Genomic DNA, 14,988 nt, shown 5'->3' with positions numbered 1-14,988 from the left:
TCTCTCATCTCCTCCACTCCCCCCCTTGGATCTTCACCGATTCTTCACCGTTTTGGCGGATCGAGATGGCCCCGAGGAGAGAACCGTAAGCTCCTCCGATCCCTCCAATTAGTTTTTGCAAACTTGCTACCGATTCGACGCATTATTTGCTTGAAATTCCTCATGTTTTTGAACTAAGATTGATTTTTTTTCACCTAAGATTGATTGTAGTTGTAGTTCTTAGTTCTTTAGTAAGTAGTGGTATTGGATATGTACTCTAATCAATAGTTCATATGTTAGTGTGAAGATGAACCCTAGTTCATAATTTTTTTTGTTAAAAAAATTATGATGTAATGTTGATAAAGGGATGAACCCTAGTTTGATGATGCATGTGATATGATGATATGATCTAGTGTGAAGATGAACTCTAGTTTGATGATGCATGTTGATATGATGATATGAAGATGTTGTTTGGAAAATTTTGTTTAAAAATATGAAGCTATGATGCATGTTGGAGGTTTTTTTGATATGATGCATGTTGATATGATTTGATCCATCATGTGTAGTAGATGTTGTTGGTCGAATATGCTTAAAATTTTATCTTGATATGATTTGAGTTCATTGTTTGTTTATGTATGCTTATGCTTATGGTGCTTTTGTTTATGAAACTCTATTAAGGCGGCCACCTCTTGCGGACAACATCGGCCCACGGTACTGCATGCTGGACTGGGCATTCGACAAGGGTCATCGTGCCCGTTTCATAGAGAACGGAGAGGTAAGTGATATGAAAGAAATTTTGATCAAAGTTCTCGGATTGATGAAAATGATTTCCTAACTTTTTGGCATTCACTTTTTGACAGACGCTCCAGCCACTGCGCATGAGGGGTCACGGGGTTCATGGGCATATGGACTACGACGAGCGCTACGCGCCATTCTTCAAGAGAGCCCGTCTGTTGGGTTTCGTGCTGCAGTTCAAGCGTCAGCCGCCGACGCTTGTCCACGCGGCTCTCACAGCTCTGATTGACCGTTGGAGACCGGAGACCCATTCTTTCCATCTGCCATGCGGGGAGATGGCGGTGACCCTAGAGAACTGGGGGATGATTACTGCAATGCCGATCGAGGGTCATGCACTCACCGGTCGAGTGGAGAGGGCCAACTGGCAGGAGAGGGTCACCACCCTCATCGGCGACTGCCCCGGTGCCAAGAGTAACCGTACATCCGGTGTGTCGTTGATCTGGCTCTCGGAGCACCGGAGGACATGCCCCCAAGGCGCAGATGAGGCGACTGTGGAGTTGTACGCGAGGGCCTATCTGTGGTATATTCTCTCGGAGGTCGTGTTTTCAGACAGCTCCGGGAACTCTGCCAACTGGGCGTATCTGTTCTTCCTAGCGGACTGGGATGCAGGGTACAGTTGGGGGACGACATCTCTCGCCTACCTATACCGTTCGGTAAGAGAGTGTCTAATTGCGTACCTACCTACGAAAGTGTGTCCATGACATTTTCTTATATCTGATCCTCATTTGATGTTTTGCAGCTTGACGATGCAACGCAGAGGACGGGAGATAAGTCCAATATGGGTGGCTTTGTCTGGGCCTTCTCCATTTGGATGTGGGAGCGGCTGCCGGTGGGGCGTCCGGAGAAGTTGCCAAGACGCCCATGGGAAGACTATGGCGAAGAAGGCGACGAGACTCGAAACCCCACCGTAGCTTACGAGTGGGACGTTGTCAAGCTCTACACGGGCCTAAACAAGACTTCGTACAAGACCTACACTAACGAGTTGGACGCTTTGACGCATACGCAGGTATATGAACTCGCCCAACACCTTTCTCTTTGATTCCACTATTGACTGAGAGTGCAAACTTACCAAGGTATATGTAATAGGTAATCTGGTGCCCGTATCGACAAGAACGAGAGTGGGACTTTGATCTGAACATGATGTGTGATGCAGACCGTGGTATCTGGCGGTGCATCGTGCCCATGATCTGTGTGTACGACGTCGAGTGGCATTTGCCACAACGCGTGGCCACGCAGTTTGGGATTTATCAGCATACCCCACCGGGCCAGCCCACCGATACCGGCGGCCACGCGCTCCACTTGTGAGCTCTTTGCTCTCCGTGAGATTATCATGTTTCTTGTTGCTTATGATGATCTCATTGCGCTTATGATGATTCTTGTTGCTTATGCCTTGCAGCATGAGCCGGCAGAAGAATCAGTCGATCACAGACTGGGGAGAGGAGCATAAGACTCATGTGACGGAGTGGAACCGACGGAGGTGGCGTAAAGACGTGGAGAGGAGAGTGACTAACTGGGATGATTACCTGGGCCGACACATGAGGTGGTACGATGATGGCCAGAAGCACCGTCTTCGTATCAGGCCTCGATGGACGGCGGAAGACATCACGGAGCTGGAGTGGGCTAACCCCGATGAATAGGCATACCAGACCGGCATCAGAGACATGCAGAGTGGATTTAGGGAGTTTGCACCCCTCATCAACAGAGTGGTACGTTTGAACCGACGGTCGTATTTAAAATATTTTATTCGTCAACGTAACTGACTTATGTCGTTGCAGTCCGGTGAGCTGTACAGATGCATCTTTGAAGCCTCAGATGCACTAGGTCATCTTCCCGGGAGCGTACAATCTGAGACCAGAGTCAGGGGGCGATGAAGGTACAATTTCAGCCTCCTCGGAACAGATGCATCTTGTTCACTTGCAGTCAGTCGATCTGATACTTATTATGACCTTGCTTCATTGTGAGTGCAGAAGTTCGTGCAGCGTTGTCGCAAGCTGGTAGGGCTGCTTGGGTGTGCTGGAGCTGGGTCAGTTGAAGCTTATCAGCCTGTAGCCACATAGGGTATCATCGGCTCATCGAGCCATGCTCCCTTGTCGTCCAGGTTGGTTGGGGAGGAGGAGGAGGAAGAGGATGAGGATGAGGAGGCCACACATGAAGAAGAGGAGGCGGAGGGGGATGAGAGCAACGGGGAGGAGGAGTATGATGAAGATTATGGACCTCCACGAACTAAAACATCTCAGGCATCTCAGCTGCCGAAGAGGAATCCGAAGAAGAAGGATTTAATGAGTCCAGACCCTTTCCAGAAACCGGTTCCTCGACGGCCCAAGAAGAAGACCGAAGAGACTCGTTCAAAGAGTAACGAGGACCGTACCTCCAAGAGGGGAAGGAGCAACTGATTATGCTCTTCGATACTTGGCTCTTTTAGTTTGGTTGAACTTGTCTAGTGGTTGTGAAACTATGTGAAACTATGTGTTTGCTATTTGTGGATCTATGTGTTTGAAATGTTCTATGCACTTCAAGTTATCTTAATATGGATCTACGTGATGCCCAAATTTAATTGTTTAAAATCTATGATATTGTTGTTATATTTATGAAACTTGCTGTGATATTGAATTTGAAAACAAGCAACCAAATGAACTTGAAAAAACAAAACAGAGGACCCTACCTGGCGGTAGAGTTACACAACCTATCGCCAGACTCCATGGCGGTAGGGTGAACCTACCGCCAGGGCCCTTGCATATTTCGTTACAGAAACTTTATACGGCAAAACGCAAGACCCCACCGCCAGGCGCCCTGGCGGTAGGGTCAGACAGCCTACCGCCATGGGTCCTAGCATATTTCGTTACAGAATGCATGGACGGCAAAACCCTGCCACACCTTACCGCCAGAGCACCTGGCGGTAGGGTTAGACATCTTACCGCCAAGTTGTCTGGCGGTAAGGTAATTATCCACGTCAGCGCGCGGTAGGCTGTCTAACCCTACCGCCAGGAGCTCTGGCGGTAGCAAAAGGGTCAAATCCCGAAAATATTTCAAAGTGGGGTCAGATCCTGAATTTGTTTAGGAAAAGGGTCAAAACACGAAATTTAGCCTCCATGTGCTAGTACGTGGGCATCCTGCCATGCATGCATGTGTTATGCTAATTATACTAACTTACCTTTGCATATATAGCCTGCACCAAAACTCATTAAAAAATTATTTTATTCAACAGTGCATAAAAACTCATCGAACACCACGCTTGCATGCTACTAGCACTGTGCTATCAGAGACGCACGCAACACACCGCCAACACGGACAGCAAGAAGCCAAGAGTAGCGGTGCGAGCTGAGACAGTCTGAGAGCAAGTGGCCATGTGCGGTGCCTCCCGCGCCAAGCTGTTGTCCTCTCGTCGTCTTCGACCGGCCAGAGCTCCATCCATGCGCGCGACACTGCGCGTGCGGTGCGTGGAGCCTCCCTCCACAATTGCCCGCCCGCCCGCTTTTGACCATGGAAAGCACCCATGTACTAGCTAGAAAAAAAGGCTCGACACAAGAATAAATGACTCGCCGGCCCGGCCCGCCCGGCCAGGGCATGCTTTACAACTTTTACATGGTAGTTTCTCGTATAAACATCCAGCAGCAAGCTAGTAGTAGTACTCCTCTACTGTAGCAAGGAAGGAAGCTGCAGTCTAAAGTCCAAACTCATTTGGAGTCATGTTGCAGGAAAGAGAGGAACGTCTGTGCCCTCGACGCTTTTGGCTCCGTCTGAAACGTCCGCTTCCATCGTGTTGGAAGGAACAGCTGCGTCCACGTACAGACAATATACCACTACAATACGAAAACGCTACTATACCCCGTCGTGTGGTCCGGCGGCCGTGCTGGCGTGGCGACACTGTGTATGTATTCAGAAGTACGTACTACTAGTAGACACGTACAACCAAACCACATACGTCTACTGTATCCTCGTGGGTGTGCATTGCCATATGTAACAACGGTTGATATCCATAAGTTGTCTGAAAATGGGTGGGGTGTCGGTCGGTCGATTTTGCCGGAGAAGACGGCCGTGTGAGGCCGAGACGGGACGCCATGACCGTCCTCGTCGTCGACAGTGGACTGCAGGGTAGTTGGGGCCTATGCTCGTGGCGGTAATACTGAATCCTTCTTTTAGTTTTTTTTCTTTCTATAAAACGTTCTTTTATATCGGTAACTCATTACAAATAGCAAGGCGCATAGAACTCCGCAACTTACTGTGCGTTTGCATGAGTTCGTTCAGAGCAGACATCACGAACATCGGTGGGATCCGTCCCTCGTGAACACTTTGGCAATGCATGATGGGTTGCGTGACCCAACTAACAGTGCATCTGTGCATGTGTGCATGCATGTGACCTCGACACAACAAAGACCACTGCCGCAACTACAATCCAATCCACGAAGAGAGAAGCAGCCATTAAGCCTGCAGCATGGATCACACAAGCCTGCGATCGAGGGGTCCGGTCCCTCGTGTCGCCGGGGTCGACGAAATGTGCATGCCAACAACCTCCATTATACCACGACCTGTGGGAAACAGCATCGATCCACTGCTCTTTATTTCCTCTCCCACTCTAAAACAAAAGCTATACTACTTGTTCATCTCTCTCACACACACATACTCCCTGGAGTTCCGGGGACTCACCAAACAGACGATGTAGGTGTGCGTATGATGATTCAGGCCCACGTACATGGGAGACTTTCTAGATAGATGGGTTTGAGCGCGACGTCGCACTGGCACCCATACGTATGTACAATCTCTTTCGGGGCTGCGAGCTCACCCAACACGCCAAGAAAAGCCGGGGATGTACATGTACTTGTTGGGTTTTACTGCACCGTGTACATTTATCTTGCCACTGCACTACAAGTATAGGTACTCCACTAGGACGACGCCGGCGTCCCTATTCATCTATCTGTATCGAAGTAGTGCAACTTGAACGGAGAAGCATGTGCGTCTGCATATGCTGTACGACAATACGAGTACACACTAACACAGTATTACGTGGGCATACGTACGGATGCACGTTCCGTTGCAGAGACTTGGAGATTCATACTGACGAATCGGAGTATGCATCCGATTTCTCTGCTACCCCGGATAGGTTTTTCTAAGAGCATCTACGGCCGGGCTTCTCAAACCCCATCAAACGCCCGGATGAACGGTCCGGTCAGTGGCCGGTTAAAAAAATACGACTCGAGCGGTCATCTCAAACGTACCTCAAGCAACCGGACTGATCAGCACTCCTTATATCTAGTCCAAATCTGGGGCGGATATGGGGCGGCGCGGACGTGACCGGGCACGTCCGTCACGTCGGACTGACGTTGCGGTCTCACTAAAAAACACCCGAAAACACGACGGTCCGACGGGCGTCTCCTCTGCTGGGGCACGAACACCGCGTGGCGTCGGTCCGGCTCGCCGCCGGAGGGCCAACGGCTATTTAAGCTGGACAGCGTCCCCCAGCCCTAGACACATTCACTTCCTCCCTCTCCACGCCGCCAGCCCAAGCCCATCCATCTCTCTCCCTCTCCACCTCATCCTTCCCTCGTCTTCCGACTTCGTATGGCTGGACAAAGGAAGACGACGTATGCTATGCTAATGCCAATGCACCGGTTCTAGATTCAGGAGGAGATCCGGGCAAGGCGCGCCACCCGCGTCATCTACCTCCGGACTCGCCGGAGCCGTAGGAGCCGGAGGAGGAGCAGCAGTACCAGCAGCCGGAGCCAGAGCAGCAGCCGATTCCTATGGAGGTGGCGGATCCGGGGGAGGATGACGTGGAGGATATGAAGGAGGAGGAGGAGGAGGAGCAGCCGGAGGAGGAACTAGCGCAAGTTGCGGGCTTTGACATGGAGGACACCATGGCCGAGTTCGCGGTTGCCCAATTGGCCGAGATGGCTGAGCAGCAGGCCATCCTAGAGTCCATCCAGGATGAGGCCTATGCCGAGGTCACCCGACGGTTCGTCCGGCAGGAACAGGCGGCGACTGGCGTGCTTTTTGGCGAACTAGACGCAAAGGTGGATGCGGAGGCCGAAGCGGAGGAGCCGCGGGAGCCGGAGTTGCGGTGGCCGCTCATGTACCCAGAGCTGAGCATGAAGATAGTGGACATCTCCGATGAGGATTAGAGTAGTGTAGGTTATTTGATCTACGTGGTACATAGGTTTTCCTCTCTTGTATGTTTTGTATGGACTTAAGGTTTCAAGTATGAGGCATTTGAATGTAGCGGAGCAAATTTGGGATGTAGCCAGTCACTTCCCGTAGACGCGTCCGGACACGTCCGCAGGTGTTTGTGGGCCCGAAATTGCTGTCCACCATTGTAGATGTTCTAAAAGGTTATTTTTTCGAAAAAGAGATTGAAACCCGCATCTGCATTGAGTGACACACACAGTCATTTTTATCATATTATTCAACAATGTCTTGCAAGATAAAACATCGACCATTCTAAATACAACTTCTATGCGACAAAAGTCACTCCAGCTACAAACCTGATGGTAATGGTGGTCATGATCAGGAACGCTTGCCCCGACCTCGCCCCAACGCACATAATCTAAAACTGGAGCACCGGTCCAGCAGACCCATAGCGACCACCGCATGCGCACTCTCCAGAAGTCATCGTTGTCGTCTTCCGCGCACCCATCTCAGGGCAAGGATCAATGAAATGACCTTGCCAGGCCTACCATCGACGCCACCACGACGTCAGACAACACTTCCTCTCTGCATTTGTCTATCGTTATGAGTCTGTCACCGAGACTTGGCTACACCAATATGTTGGAAATATGCCCCAGTGGCAATAATAAATTGGTCATTATCATATTTCCCTATTCATGGTCATTGTTTATTATTCATACTAGAATTGTATTGACCGAAAACTTAAATACATGTGTGGATACATAAGCAACATCGTGTCCCTGGAGAGCCTCTACTAGACTAGCTCGTTGATCAAAGATGGTTAAAGTTTCCTAACCATAGACATGAGTTGTCATTTGATAGAGGGATCACATCATTAGGAGAATGTTGTGATGGACGAGACCCAACCGTAAGCTTAGGATCAGATCGTTTAGTTATTTGCTATACCTTTCTTCATTCAAGTATCAGTTCCTTAGACCATGAGATCATGCCACTCCCGGACACCGGAGGAATACTTTGTGTGCTATCAAACGTCACTTCATAACTGGGTGATCATAAATATGCTCTACAGGTATTTCCGAAGGTGTCCGTTGGGTTGCATGGATCGAGACTGAGATTTGCCACTCCGTGTGACAGAGAGATATCTCTGGGCCCTCTCGGTAAGGCAACATCATAAGAAGCTTCATGTGACTAATGAGTTTAGTCAGGGGATCTTGTATTACAGAATGAGTAAAGAGACTTGCCGGTAATGAGATTGAACTAGGTATGGAGATACCGACGATCAAATCTCGGGCAAGTAACATATCCCCGGACAAAGGGAATTATATACGAGATTAACTGAATCATTGACATCGTGGTTCAGTCGATAAATATCTTCGTAGAATATGTGGGATCCAGCCCGTGCAACCAGGTCCAGCTATTGGTTATTGACAGGACAGGAATCCCAGTCATGTCCACATGATTCTCAAACTCGTAGGGTTGCACGCTTAATGTTTGGTAGCGCTAGGGTAGTATTGAGATATTAATAGTGGAAAGTCTGAAGGTTGTTCGGAGTCCCGAATGGGATCAGGGACATCACAAGGAGCTCCGGAATGGTCCGGAGGTAAAAAAACTATATATGAAAAGTTGTTGTCGGGGTTCCATGAAAAAGTTTGTTTTTTTGGTATTGTACCGCGAAGTCACCGGAAGGTTCCAGAGGGTTCCAGAGGGATCCAAAAGTCCTCGAAGGGTTCCACCACGTCCCATATAGTAGCATGGCCTGTAGGGGGCGCCCTAGCCATAATGGGCTAGGGGCACCAGCCCACACAAGGACCATGCCCCTCGGAAGGAAAAACCCTAAGTGGGAGGGAGTCCACTTACCTTGGGAGGCAAGTTTCCTCCCTTGGCTGCCTACCCTCCTTGGAGAACGGTCTAGGGCTGCGCCGCTAGCCCTCCCACACCCCTATATATAGTGGGGAGGGGGCGCAAGGGCTTGACACACCAAACCCAAGCCTCATCTCTCCCGATAAGCCTCCACCTCGATTCGCCAGCTCTTGGCGAAGCTCTGTCGGTGTTTCGCTGCCATTACCACCACCATGCCGCCGTGTTGGTTCAGATCTCATCTACCTATTCTCCCTCTCTTGATGGATCAAGGAGGATATATCACCGAGCCGGACGTGTGCTAAACTTGGAGGTGTCGCACGTGCAGTGCTTGGATCGCGACGCGAGTACGACTACACCAACCACAATCCCTAGATCGTTCACACTTTTGGTCTACAAGTGTATGTAGACACCTCTCCCTCTTGTTGCTATGCATCTCCATAGATAGATCTTGGGTGTTTCGTAGGAATTTTTTTGTTTTTCATGCTTTGTTACCCACCAGTGGCATCGTGAGCTAGGTCTATGCGTAGATGTATATGCACTAGTAGAACACAAAGAAGTTATGGGCGTCGATGTTCAAATTGCTTACTTCCTTTTCATTATTTGGATTTGGCTGTATTGTGGGATGAAGCGGCTCGGACTAACCTTACTTGTCCACGTAGAAGAGACCAGTTGCACTAACTAACATGCAACTTGTATTGCATGAAAGTGGCTTTGCGGGTGTCTGTCTCTTCCACCTTAGCTGAATCTGATTTGACAACAGCGGTCCTTGTAGAAGGTTAAAAGGAAACTTGTATATCACCATTTTGGTTTTGCGTAGATAAGAACGGTTCTTATAGTTTGCCCTAGCAGCCACGTAAAATTGCAAAAACAAAGTAGAGGACGTCTAACTTGTTTTTGCAACTTTGTTTTTGCAGGGCATGTTGTGATGTGGTATGGCCAAATCGTGATGTAATATATGTTCATGTCTGAGATGATCATGTTTTGTAATAGGTTTCACGACTTGCATGTCAATGAGTACAGCAACCGACAGGAGCCATAGGGTTTCTTTTTTATTATATGACCTGCGTGACAATCATTAAATGCCATGTAATTGCTTTAATTTATCGTTATGAGTTAGCAATAGTCGTAGAAGCAATAGTTTATGGAGATAACTACATGACGGCACGATGATGGAGATCATGGTGCCATGTCGGTGAAGTTAGAATATAGTAGGTATAATGCAATAATAAAATATGAATGGGTTTACAGGAGTCCTAAAGTAGTGATTTGGTTTGTTATACTAACGGATCTCACAAAGGTTTTGTTGAGTTTTGTGTTCTAAAGTTTTCAAGTTTTGAGTGAGATCATGATGGATGAAGAAATGAGGAGTGGAAAGAGTCCAAGCGTGGGGATGCCTGAGGCATCCCAAGGTAGTATTTAAGGACTCCCAAGCATGTAAGCTTCAGGATGCCCCGTAAGGTACCCTCTTTGTTCTACCGACCATCGGTAATATTAGTTGGAGCTATATTTTTATTTATCACATGGTATGAGTTTTGCTTGGAACGTCGTGTATTATTAGAGCCTTTGCTTTGTTTTGTTTTTAGTTTGTCACAATCATCTTTTATGGACACACCTATTTGAGAGACACACACATTTATCATGATTTTTTAGAATACTCTATGTGCTTCACTTATATCTTTTGAGATATGTAGTTGCTCTAGTACTTCACTTATGTCGTTTTGAGAACGGCGTGATTAAATTTTAAAGAAATATTTGCATTCTCATGCTTCAGTTATATCATTTTGAGAGTTGATAATAGTAATGGTAATATGCACAGGATATGAATTTGCTCCCAATATGATGGATATCCAAGAAGGATATAATAAAAAAAATTCATATAGATCATTGAATATGATCAGTTTGATTTCTTGCAATAGTTTTATGATATGGAGATGATAATATGTAAGTTATGCTAGTGAGTAATTGTGGTTTAGTAAGAACATTGGTGTTAAGGTTTGTGATTTCGAATGCATGCACGTAAAGTCAATAGCTGTGCAATGAAGTTATATCCTACTTATGGTGCATTATTCAGTGTTAGTTATGTTCAATGCATGTTTATGACCATTTTATTTTTTGGTTGGTCGCTTCTCAATCTATTTGCTAGCCTCCATTTGTACTAAGCGGGAATGCTGTTTGTTTATCCACTTCCTTAAATCTAAAGTTGTGACAAATGAGCCCACCATACTTACCTATATGCGGTATTTACATGTCGTTCCAAGTAAATTTGTATGTGTCAACTCTAATTTTTCAAAATAATTTTCCGTTTTGTGTGCCCGTACAACTCATGGGGCGGCAGGGGGTGGCAAATATCTTCCATGTTAGGTGGGTTATTCTCATGATGAGTGTTTATTCATTTGTCATTGCACGAGAAAGTGGCAGGTAATAGGGATGCCCAGTCCCGAAACGAATGGAAACAAAAAATATATGAAATTCCTTGGAAAGTTGTTGGCTTGGAGAGCACCCATAGATACGGCTAGCCATGGATTGTGAAAGAATGCAAAAAATAAAATTTATTCTCTGTATGGGAACTGCCTATAATGTGTCTAGCATGGAACATGTTGGGAACTCTCAGTCGTGTCGCTGACAGGAAAAGCATGCCTCCAAAAATATCTTTTTATCTCTCTATTTTAAACCTTGAACTCTGGCACCTCTACAAGTCTCTGCTTCCTCAGCGAAGGGCCTATCTATTTACTTTTATGCAATTTTTATTTTTATTTGAGTGTTCACCTTCTTTTATAAGCACCAATTGGAGAACACTATTCTCATACTTGTGCATTGTGTGTATCTAATATTGAATGTGTTTCATGAATGAATCAATGATTGAGCATAACGGGCTAGGGATAACTTTTTTTAGCGTTAATATTTTGAAAGAAATGATTGCTTGTTAGTATGATTGAGTATATATGTTTTCATGTTAAAGTATGGACTATTGCTTTGAATCATTCGAATCTCAATATTCATGCCACAAAAAGAAAGATTGCATGATGAATATGATAGGTAGTATTCCACATCAAAAATTCTATTTTTATCATTTACCTACTCGAGGATGAGCATGAATTAAGCTTGGGGATGCTTGAAATGTCTCCAACATACTATAGTTTTTTATCATTCCATACTATTATGGTATCAATCTTGGATGCTTAATATGCATTTACAAGCAATTATATATTATTTTTTGGACTAACCTATTAACTTAGTGCCCAGTGCCAGTTGCTGTGTTTTGCTTGTTTTTTGTTTTCCAGAATATCGGTACCAAATGATGTCCAAATGCCACGAAACTTTTTGGAGATTTTTTTTGGACAAAAGAGACACTAGAAGCTTCATTAGGAAGTCAGAAGACGAAGGAGGTGGCCACGAGCCACCAGGGAGCGCCCTGGTGCCTCGTGGGCCCACCTTTGCTTCTTTGACCAAATTCTGGCTCTATAAACTCTCTAAAATCGGGAAAATAACAGAGATCCACCCGAAACCCTTTTTCCACCACCGCAAATCTTTGTTCTCGAGAGATCCCATCTGGGGCCTTTTCTAGCAATCTTCCGGAGGGGGAATCAACCACGGAGGGGTTCTATATCAACATTGATGCCCTTCGATGATGTGTGAGTAGTTTATCACAGACCTACGGATCCATAGTTAGTAGCTACTCCCTCCGTCCCATAATGTAGGACATTTTTTGGGCCAGTATAGTGTCAAAAAATGTCTTAGATTATGAGACGGAGGGAGTAGATGGCTTCTTCTCTCTATTTTATTTTCAGTACAATGTTCTCCTTGATGTTCTTGGAGTTCTATCCGATGTAATACACCTTTTGCGGTGTGTTTGTTGGGATCTGATGAATTGCGAGTTTATGATCAGATTATCTATGAACATAATTTGAGTCTTCTCTGAACTCTTTTATGCGTGATTATTATAGTTTTGTATTTCTCTCCAATCTATTGATTTGATTTGGCCAACTAGATTGATTTTCCTTGCAACGGGAGAGGTCCTTGGTGATGAGATCGATCTTGCGGTGTTCAATTCCAGTGACACAAAGGGACATGCCGCGTATTTTTATCATTTCCATTAACTAAGGATAAAAGGATGGGATTTATTCATGCATGCGTTTACTTTGTCTACATCATGTCATCTTGCTTAAGACATTACTCCGTTCTTTATGAAGTTAACACTCTAGATGCAAGCTGGTTACCGGTTGATGCGTGGAGTAATTGTAGTATATGCAGGCAGGAGTCGGTCTACTTATCTCGGACGTGATGCTTATATACATGATTATTGCCTTCGATATCATCATGATTATTCGTTTTTCTATCAATTTCCCAAGAGTAATTTGTTTACCCACCGTATGCTATTTTCAAGTAAGAGACCTCTAGTGAAAGCTATGCCCACCGGGTCTACTTTTATCATATATGACAATACAAAAATACCTTACTGCAATTGTTCTTTGCATTATTTTATTTTGTGTTTTATCTATCTATCTATCTATCTATCACTACGAGATTTGATCCTTGCAATTAACCGCCAAGGGATTGACAACACCATGTTGCGTTGGGTGCAAGTATTTGTTATTTTATGTGTAGGTGCTGCTAATAAGTAGTTGCGTGATTGTCTTACCGGATAGATAGCCTTGGTTTCCAACTGAGGAAAATACTTATCTCTACTGTATTGTATCATCCCCACCTCTTCGGGGAAATTCCAACGCAGCTCACAAGTAGCAGCTAGTCCGGTGTAGGTCGGTGCTCGTTGGCGTTTCTAGGTCAGAGGCGGAGAAGATGAGCTTGCGGCGGAGGAGCCAGGGTCGAGAGGCATCGCGGCGTGGGGCGAATGACGAGGGGCTCGAGGGCTATTTATTGGACATGGAGGCAGAGCTCGGGGTGGACGCAGTGCGGAGTGGGGGAGATCGCGGGTGACGTGTGCGTCAGGTCGTGGGCGCGTGTGTGCGGTTAGAAGTTAGGGATGACCTTGCCAGATGTAGACCGCGCGTCAGTGGGAGAGGGAGAGAGAGTGGCGTGGGTGGGCTGGCTTAGCTCGGCTGGGCGTTTTTTTGGTTTTTTCTATTTTCTGCTCTGCCTTTGTTATTTTTATTTGATTTAGAATTTTAGCTTCCCTCCAAAAATAAACTTGCTCTAATATTTCTGAACATGCCAATTTTTTGTTTGGGCATTCTGGAGAAATATTTTTTGCAACTTACATTTTCCATTTGTATTTGAATTTGATTTCAAAATCAAATGTGTTTCAAATCTATTTTAGAAAACAGGTAGAAGGTCAAACTCAATATTTGCACTCATGAAACTTCTGCTCCTCCCAAATAAATGCAAAACTATTTTTAAATAATTTCCCTTGACTTCTGAATTGATTTCATAATGAATCCAATTCAATTTTTGGGAAGATTACTTGCCTTGAATATTTCATGGGATTTATTAGGAATAGCCTTATGCCCTATTAATATTTCAAATGATTTGGTTGCTTCCAAAAGCTAGCTAGGTGTTCACTAGTGGCATTGGCCTTTTAACCCTTCTAGGAAAATAATCAAGCAAATCGAGGCAAATCAAAGTCATTCACAAGCAATCTTAGGCGTTCCTGGGTTTTTCCTAGAAAAAAATTAATTCCCTGTGAATGTTTCAACATACCAGATTTGGAAAAAACCTAGGAAGTGACACCAACGAAAGCTTCGACTGCCAAGCGCCTCCCACGATGAACCCGGGTATAGGATCCCTTGATCTGCCTTCGCCAGGCACCACCATATAAAGCCGCCTCCTAGCCCGTCATCCCCGCCCTAGTAGACGCTGCCTCCGCCGTAGATCAGTCACATCCTCCATCGTTTCCGTCATCCCGACGATGTCATCGAAGCGCCAACACGTCGCTGGGAGGAGCAGGCGCATGAGGAAGATCTGCCGCCGCTGTGCACTGCCACAGTCGTGGCATTCTAGATGCCCATTGTATCCTTCACCGGCGGCACATAGGCTTTTCTGGCGGCCACCTCTACGGACGACGAGAGGAGAGGGGAGGGAGGAGGGGGTGGCGGCCACCTAACAGGTCAATCAAACTTTTGTATTTCGAGAAAGAAAAAGGTAAAAGTTGTTGAATTATGCTAAAAAAATTGAGGGGTAAAATTGATATGGCAAGTCTTTCTTGGTATATTGGGTAAGAGCTGTCATACTATCACAACTAGATTACTTCGTTCTTAAACATATTGTAGATACTTCGGC

At 46.0% G+C, this 14,988-nt stretch overlaps 1 pseudogene; it reads left to right on the top strand.

The window, feature by feature from the left end:
- The first annotated feature begins 65 nt into the window (after positions 1–65).
- On the top strand, positions 66–4,515 carry LOC123158258 (serine/threonine-protein phosphatase 7 long form homolog; annotated as a pseudogene).
- The last annotated feature ends 10,473 nt before the right edge of the window (positions 4,516–14,988 follow it).

Source organism: Triticum aestivum, chromosome 7B (genome assembly GCF_018294505.1).
Source record: "Triticum aestivum cultivar Chinese Spring chromosome 7B, IWGSC CS RefSeq v2.1, whole genome shotgun sequence".
NCBI classification, from domain to species: domain Eukaryota; kingdom Viridiplantae; phylum Streptophyta; class Magnoliopsida; order Poales; family Poaceae; genus Triticum; species Triticum aestivum.
Note: the sequence above shows the minus strand (reverse complement) of the source record. Positions and strands in the feature narration are given on the sequence as shown.